Source organism: Sebastes fasciatus, chromosome 19 (assembly GCF_043250625.1).
Source record: "Sebastes fasciatus isolate fSebFas1 chromosome 19, fSebFas1.pri, whole genome shotgun sequence".
Taxonomy (NCBI): domain Eukaryota; kingdom Metazoa; phylum Chordata; class Actinopteri; order Perciformes; family Sebastidae; genus Sebastes; species Sebastes fasciatus.
Genome location: NC_133813.1, coordinates 17798706 through 17808170, shown reverse-complemented (window position 1 = coordinate 17808170; position 9465 = coordinate 17798706).

Sequence of the window (9465 nt, the reverse complement as noted above, 5' to 3'; positions counted from 1 at the left end):
GCGTTGTCACATTGAATTTGTAAGGAGTATTTTTGCGGGCTGCGTGGGAGTGAGTGTGTAATTATTTAACGTCATTGAAAAGTAGCCCGGCCTTGAAGGCAGATGAAGGTATAACATGACAGCTTGCAGACGCCGACTGGGAGCTCTGCTCTCCGTCTCTCTGATGTTTTCCTCTTGTAACGGTCATTGCTGTTCATCGGGAATGCAAACCGCATCATGTCAATCACACACTCGCTCACTCTAAGTGGCTTTATGAGCAGATGGGATTATACTGTATATACCCGCACTTTTTTACAGTACATCAGAGAAGTAATGCCACCTGATTTGAAAAAAAAGATATTCAGTAGCTCAGATACTGCTTAGTTGGAGATCAAAGTGAGCTGTAGGGGGTAAACAACTGTGCTCGGGAACATTGCGTACCACAAGAACCCCATGTCAGTCACAGACTTTTAAAATGAAAGAAATTATATTAACCAAGAGGCTACAAATGACCTCTATACCAGAGTGCACACAAACCAAACTTCAGTCTGTTTTGAGGTAAAATAAGTTTAAAAAAAGCGTCAACCCTTATTTCTGCTGTAACGACCCTCTGGCTTGATTGTTCATTATTCTGTTTACAATTATGTTTTCCATTCTGCATCCCGAGATTACATGCACACAAACACATTGTGTGTTTTCGTTGTAATAGGTTGCACTGCCGTTGTGCTTTTCAATATACTTCTCTAGAATTCTCGTAATTTATTATCATGTTAGTTTAAAACGAATCCATTGTTATTCTCCCCGCGTCTCCCTTTTGTCACGCCTTGCAGGCCGAGGGTGTGACACCACTAAGAGCAGCGATTTCTCTTCCCTCGTCTTGACACACTCGAGTGGGGTTAATTAACTGGTGTGGCTCGGCGGCCACCGGGAGATCACCTGCTCTCCGGGGGCGAATGCAGCGCGACGGGTCACTTTTCAGCAGTTTGTCCAACTGATCCTTATTTGAGCTGCTAACCCAATTGTGTGAATTATTTGCAGGTATTTATATACAAATTGTATTTTTTTAATAGAACTATTCAATTTAAAGTTACTGCTTTTTCAAGAACCTCTTTTTATTTTTATCAGCAGTTCCACATTTCACTGAATTTAATTAATACATCACAGCCTGACTTGGTCTTTAATGGCACTGCTGTCTAACAACTGTGTGAAACATTTCCAGCCGGGCAGGTTTGCATCATTAAAATTAAGACTTCTCTGTCTCCTGAGGCCCTGAACTGTGACTGTTTTGTGGTTTGGGGGCCTACAGCAAAATCCCAACTGATTAAAGTAGAGATGCACACACAAAATATACAAATACTATTATATATTAGGCTTTTTTACTTTTATCCTATAAGAAATTGATGAAAAATGAGCCGTAATCATCACGTTATGCAATGAACATCTGGGTGGAACTTTCGATGAAACCACTGCCACAGCTCTGATGATGAGGTTTGTGTTTTAGCAGAACAATATACTAACGACGAACAGGCAGACAAAAACTTGGACTGCTGTGGCTAGTAAATACCTGCGGTAGATTATTCTTTTAATTACAAAATAATTGACCGCAAACACGAGGAAAGGTTTCTACAACAACAACAATCTACGTCAGATGTCTGTGGCCTTTTAAAGAGACAGTGTGTAGGATTTGGCAGCATCTAGTGTTGTGGTTGCAGATTGCAACCAACTGGGTACCCCTTCACTCATTTCTCCCTTTCCAAGACTGCAGTAAGGTGAGCCACCGAGTGCAAAACTGCATTAACGCTCAGAGGCTATACTTACTATAAGAACACTACTTTAGGAGCAACGGAAGTCAGACGGTGGCTGGCGGTACCACGGTTTTGCACTCTGCGGCTCACGTTACCTCAGTTTCACAAGTGTGTCGGAGAACTACGGTGGCCTTCAGGTAACAGAAAAACGGAAAAAAGCTCTCTCTAGAGCCAATGTTTGGTTTGTCGGTTCTGGGATACCGTAGAACATGGCGGAGCAACATGGTGGACTCCGTGAAGAGGACCCGCCCCCCTATGTAGATATGAAGGACTCATTCTAAGCTAACGAAAACACAACGATTCTTAGTTTTTGAAAACATAGTTATGAATACTATATTCCATTTTTGCCAATAGATCCAGCAAAATGTTACACACTGTTCCTTTAACAGACAGATGCCAACCTCACAAACTCACTACAGCACCACAGTACGATGAAATACAATGCCAACAGCCTGTGAAGGAGAGCTGACGTGTAGTCCTTTGTTAAACAGTGTTTATATGTAATTGTGTGTGTGTCCGTGCACCAAAGTTCCCACAGTCACCGCGCTGTGGAGAAGTGATGCTGTCAAAGAGCCCAAGTCTCCAAGTTGACGCATGGCAGTGAGGTTGAGGGGAGGGTCCGCAGAAGGAGCCGGTTCAAGCTTGCATGGCGAGAGGATCATTTGGCAGACTTGTCAGACCGGGCTCTCTCTCTCTCTCTCTCTCTCTCTCTCTCTCTCTCTGGCAGCCCTCTGCCGTCACATTCCTCAAAAGGTCATATTGAATTCAACTCTTGCCCACACAAGCCGGGGGATTCGGCAGGAAGGAAGGGTGCACCCGATCGTTTCTGCTCAAACTAGTCAAAGTTTGAGCAGAAGCATCGCCTGCACTCTTGATGTCTGGTGGGACACAGTGACAGTGTTGGACACAGGAAGGTTCACCTTGACGGAAGATATATGGACTGCAAAAATAGACACAGGGTATAAGCAATGTACGAAGCTGAAATGTCATGAGGGTCCCCAAAGCACAAATACAAAATGTAAGTATGTGATGATTTCCTTCCATTTTTTGTCTTTCGAAATGTCAGTAAATTCATCATTATTCTGCTACAGTAACTCTGAAGAGTAGAGTGGATACTCAGGTTGATGTTATTATGACACAAAGGCAAAGTGAGCAACAGAATTTTAAAAAGAGCGAAATACAGTGCAGAGACTCTCCTGATCTCGCTGGATTGTCTGTCTGGCCTTTCTCTGGTGAATAGACCGACACATTTTTATCAGGTGATGACTGTGAAAAGGCCCCGAGGCCCTTAATCCGGTTGAGATAAAAACACATGACTTTCTAAAGCCTACTGTTCTCATTTATTATCCAACAGGTAACAAGTTGAACGTGACTCATTAAAGCATTCGGAACAAACAAGGATGTGCTGCTTTGCATGTTAACAATTTAGAGATGTGCAAGCATGTGAGTAGTAGCCACAGTTTGAGGTTATAATAATCTTAAAGGGAGAGTGTGTAGCATTAAGGGCTGAAATGGAAAATAATATTAAGAAGTATGTTTTCTTTAGTGTATGGTGGATGGGTCCAACAAACACAGGACTTTCAACCAGAAGGCCGGTGTTTTTTAGTGACGTTTGTGACGTGTTTTATGTACTCATGATACATTGTTTCCATTCGTATTGTACTTATTTTAAGCCCAACCATGACGTTTTTCCTAAACCTAACTAAGTGGTTTTGTTGCCTAAAACTAATTCAGTGGTTTTGTTGCCTAAACCTAACTGCGGACCATACAGTCATCTTGTTGCATGGCGTACAAATGACATGCAAAAGGGCTAAAATGCGTCCTCATGACCCGCGGAATGTCCTTGTAAGGTAGAAGTATTTCTAATAACGTATGAATGAAAAGACCGAGTCACTTATAAGCTTCGTAGTCATTGAAAATACTTAAGGGTTGACAAGAATGATCAGCAGTTTTGAAAGCGTTTAATAGGGTATTCCTGCAATATGTTACTGAGCTATAATGTGACACCACTGTCAGTCAACGCTGATGCGTGTGTCAATACTGATACGTGTGTTTCCAGTGGGAGCTCCTTGACGTTTTTAGAAAAGCTTTACATCCAGTCTATGAATACCAAAGTCTCCCCTGAGTCCGAGGCGCCCTCAGTTGTAATAGGGTGTATTGAATTTCCCTCAGCTTCTCAGTTTAATTATCTGGCATGACCTATTGGCGGGGATCACACGCTTGAGCATAGCAATGCAGTGTGCAGACAAAACTATTACGCTGATCAAGTCTTAAAAGTTCATTTCGGCGCGGAGATGGGTTTGAAAAAGCGGTGACCTTCATGGCAAGACATGTAGCTATCCATCTACGTGAAGAAGTTGGCCACCGTTCAGCTGTGCAACTCCCTCACCAAATGGGTAGTATATGGCTTGATGTTAGGCTGGACAGATGAGCAGGGCACAGAGCCATAACACTTGATATTAGCTAAGTGGGAAGGAGTGGCCTTGGAGGAGGCAGCTGCCCTCTGGCCTTCGGTCAAGGAGATTAAGTTCTTCATAGTAAAACGTGATTACATATACACAAGGCACATAGTTCGAAGTGGTTTACAATAAGGACAAACAAGCAAATAAGGCTATAAAGAAAATAATATGTATACAAAAGAACGTGTTTTGCACATTAAAGCGAGAGTAGGCAGAATATTTTTGGCATCATTGGGCAAAAATTCCATAATAATCTTTCAGCATATTGTAATTCTTCTGCACCTCCTCATGGCCAATTAAAGGTAATTTCAGAGAGAGAGAGCGTTCCTATTGGCTGTCCATTCAACGGAGGCCTAAATGGCTGACCTCACCTTGTGGGGACCATGTTTTTAAGATGAGTCCCCGTAATGTCTCCATGTGATAATGTCCCCACAAAGCATGTACACAAACACACACACACACACACAAGGTACCCTTCATTCATTTTATTTCAGATACGGAATAAATTGATATACTGCAAAAGAAAAATATATAATTAAATAGTCTAATAAAGCAAACATTATAACATTACCTTGTAAGCTTATGTGCTTTCCATATGAATAGATGTCCTTGAGTGATCATTAGCACGGTTAAACACGGCTAAAATGCATAACACAGTGTGCCCTGATAAAAACAGGTCATTGTGCCCTTGCATGGACGTGATGAATTGTGATAGGTATATGTGTGCGCGTGAGTAGTAACTGTGGATGTGTTAGTGTGCATGAATGTCTAATTATACGACAGCGCATTGCTGCCACACCAGAAAACAAACTGATCAGTATCACGTTATAACAAGATGTTTTTCAAGTTATAACAATATATATTTTACGTTATTGCAACATACAAACTTATCATGTTATAGCAGGAAACTTTTCTTGTTTTTTCAATATACTGTTTATTTTGTTATAACGTGACATTTTTCACGTTAAAAAATGATAACTTATTTTTATAAAATAAAATGTTTTACGTTATAACGTGATCATCACTTATATTGTTATAATGTTAAACATTGTGCGTTATAACTTAGTATATTGTCATTGTTCACGTTTTAACAATTTAAAGGATGATCACATTATAACATTTTATGTTCTAACAATAAGTTAACACATTTTAATATGAAAAGTTATAACAAGATGAATATTTTTAAAACAAGAAAGGTTTCTTGTATGTTGTAATAACGTGAAAATATCGTTGTAATGTGAAAAACATCTTGTTATAACAGTAAGCTTATCATGTTATAACGTGATACTGATTTATTTATTTTTTTCTGGTAATGACAGATACAGAAGTTGGAGGTAATGTGTTATATATTGTGTGTTATGATGTTCCATTTAAACTGTAATTTAATAGACAACTTAAGTTTGTATACAGTGTGGTACAGGTATATTGGGACACTGCTAGCTATAGAGTCCTCTATATCTCTTCTCTAACTAGAGCGAGTACCTGTTGAAGGCCTTTGCACCAGCTGTCAACAGCAGAGACTTAATTTGGGCCAGGAAGAACCAATCAATCATTCTGAGTGAGCCACATTGCAGAGCTAAAATATTAAAAACCAGAGCAAACCCCTGCAGAGTGGACACCTGTGATGGTGGCTGGTGGACTGCTTACAGCAAAATACACCAACTGCCCAGTTTTGCCAAACTTTCTGACGCAGTGAAACACACTGAAGAGTAGTAGATTAAACTATAGCTGTCTGCTGTCAGCAGTGCGTCATCGTGCAGACCTGCATAGCACTCTGTGAATGTAGCCGGATTCTTGGCTCAGGAAAACCACTATGACTAATTCATGATAGCATGCACCAGTACTTGTTGGACAATGTACTGCACCAGTATTATACAATAACTGGCTGCCATCTCACTTGATATCAGTGAAGATACAAGATTGAAGATCAGATTGCCAGCGAGAGTGGGATGTTTCAATGGGATCTTACTCGTCCTCCCGCTGAGTGTCAAAACATCTGAAAATTGGATTCCTAAAAAGTCTTCAGCCACTGTTCACAGGTAAACTTTATTTTATGATACTGTCAATGATTAAATGACATTTCCTAAGTGAATATTGTCATATGTTATTCCATGTTTAAGAAAAGTTAACATCCAAAATATTAAAATAATTAAATTAAATACTGACATAATGACTCGTTTCCATGACAATTTCCAACCAATGCTTAAAAAGGGTGAACAATGTGATAACGATGCCATAGATGCCCTCTTTTGCAGTCCTCTACCGCCCTCCTCTGGTACTTCAGTATACAGAAAGTGTTTTAAATGCTTGTGTTTTACCTTCTGCACAGATTAACTGTCTTGTATTCATGTGTGTAAGAGGAATCTGTAAAGGCCATCAGGTAGGAATTTGTAAAATGACAATTTTGACACTAGGATGTGTTATTTACAGCTAAAGCTTCATAGTCCCTGCCATACACCCATCAGTTGAACTATATGAAACTCATGCTGGAATTTTGTGATATGAATTCATATCAACGTTTTTTTTTTTGCTATAGTTGTAATGTTAAATTATGAACACAATTATCATCTGCACTAAACTCTAAACAAACGTACTTCTCAAGGACACACTATGCTAATTAATTCAGCTGTATTTGTCAGAAATGCTTCTACTCATTCAGCCAAATAGAAACAAATATACCTTACTGTACATTGGATTTAGCCTCTCTGAGAGACCCATTATGATTAGTTCTGCACTTATAGCAGGATTGAAGGACAGTGAAGCAGGTGGCCAGGTTTCTATTACTGTAACATATACAGTGATATTGCAGGTATGGAATTAGAGATTAATTATGAACCAGTCTCTGCAATCGCTACTGCTATGCCTGTTCAAAACCAACTTACATTATGGATGACATCCTAAATGAGGAACTCAACTAGGCCAAGCTGAGGGAAGAAATCCATATAGTAGGTCAATGTGTCTATGATCAATACAAGGGGGAAGTAAAATATTGGAATAAAGTAAAGCAGACGTCTTGACATTTCACACTTAGGGATTTACATCTTGGCCTATACACAAATAAATAAAGAAACCTGTTTTACTGATGGCTGAGTCTGGCTTTTGTGAGTTTTTTCCATGATTGCATCTGGTGTGTTTTTAACAGATTATAGTGATCCCATCATTTTGGCTACTTTAGACATGTCACCATTCTCGATATCTTCCCCTTAGCAGCCTTCTTCTTCTCCTCCTCTGCCTTGCTTATATAGGGCCTCTATTTTTCTCCCATCACTCAATGTTCACCCAGATGTCCTCCAGCCGTAAAAGAGCCTTTGGAAGGTTGCCTGCATGCTCAGAGGAATTAAAAGTTGATTAAATGGTCATTACGCAGATTACATAATGCTGGCCACTGACACAAATTTTACAGCACATAATAATGTAAGTGTTGGTTACTATCCGTTGCATCTATTATCTACCATCCTTTCCTTTGCACTTAACCTTTATTTCCATATATAGAAGTCAACATACAAACATGACACTTCGATCAATCTTATTTGGATTCTGTTAGAGGCATCACAGACACCCAATTAACCTATACCAATATGCAATCACCTATATGTTTAATGACTCTTCTTCATATACCCGCTGGGAAACTAAAGAGGAGATTAAAGAAGATAGGGTCAGGGCTAATATCTATTAGTTTATCACTGTACCATCATTATGCATGCACTTATATATATAATCACAGTCACATCTGTTTAAATGGCTCCAGTGTATGATCGGTTAAAATGAGCGATCAGATTTTCCTATTTCTGTCATGATAGAAATAGATAGATGACATGATTAAAGGGTCATTTGGTTAATTGCATAATACTGCCAGTATGTTGCATTCTTTGAAATTCAATAGGTATCAGGGGCACAGTAGGCTAATCCCTTCGAGTCACATCATGAAAAACAAGCTGAACAAGTTTTGATTGCTTTTGTCGTTTCTTTTTTTTTTTGTCTGTTCTTTGTCTGTATGCAACTGATTATTAAAGGACATGAGATGTGCATGCATACTAGTTTTCCATTCAAACTCCTTCGAGGTAGGACTGCTTGAATTATGACCATGCCTTTTCCCACATTTCATTGGTGATTATAATGAAGGGGAAATGTAAACAATAAATAAGAGAATTAATACAAGGGATGTGATAAAATTTTGAAGATGTTTACCAAGTTGCTGGTGTACGATTTATTAATTAAATAATAAAGAACAATTAGGTAAATTTATATCTATGTATTTATTTATTACATTTTGTTTTTACAAAGTTAGGAAAGCGATGTTTAAGTCAAGCATGATGTTGCCTTACACATAGAAGAATGATCCCAGTCACTTTTGCTGATCTCTTTGTTCCATATTCAACCAGTCGACCACTTCGATCCTCTAATCTCTGCCTTTTATCCATCCCCCGCTCCAACTGCATAACAAAAGGTGATCTGGCCTTTTCTGTCTTGGCCCCAACCCTCTGGAATCACCTCCCCCAATCTATTAGAGCTGCTGAATCTCTGGACTGTTTTAAGCAGCTTCTAAAAACCCATCTCTATAGGCAAGCCTTTCTATAGGCCTCATCCACGTGTTTGTCTGTTTTTGTCTGATCTGTTTCTCATTGTTTCTGTGTGTCATATTGTAATTTGTCCTTGTTTTTTCATTGTTTGATGTTTCATTTTGTGTGTGAAGCACTTTGTAACGGTGTGTTTTTGAAAGGTGCTATATAAATAAAGGTTTACTTACTTACTTACTTACGCACAGAGCCATACAGCTTATTAATTAAACACTGGTATCGGATCGGTACTCGGCATCGACCGATACCCAAAGCTCAGGTATCGCTATTGGCATTGCGACTGAAAAAGTCAGATCTCTAGCTGCATCCCTAATTAATACAAAGATAAATAAATAAAGAAGCAAATTAAAACAGAAATATCAATTTATGTCACATTTTATCAATTAATTAATGGCTTTATTTTCAAGATTTCAAGATTTCAAGATTTCAAGATGTTTATTGTCACGCCGGTTATACAGGTACAATCGTGAGAAATTCTTTTCCCTGGGAAGCTCCATTAAAATAATAAGTTATATTACAGTTATAAAAGGAAATATTTTGTACAAGGGCATATTAAGAACATATACATTAAGAACATATACAGTATATACAGTATAAGATATATTTTTGTGTGAGAAGGTGTCGTATGAATTATCTATTTAAAAG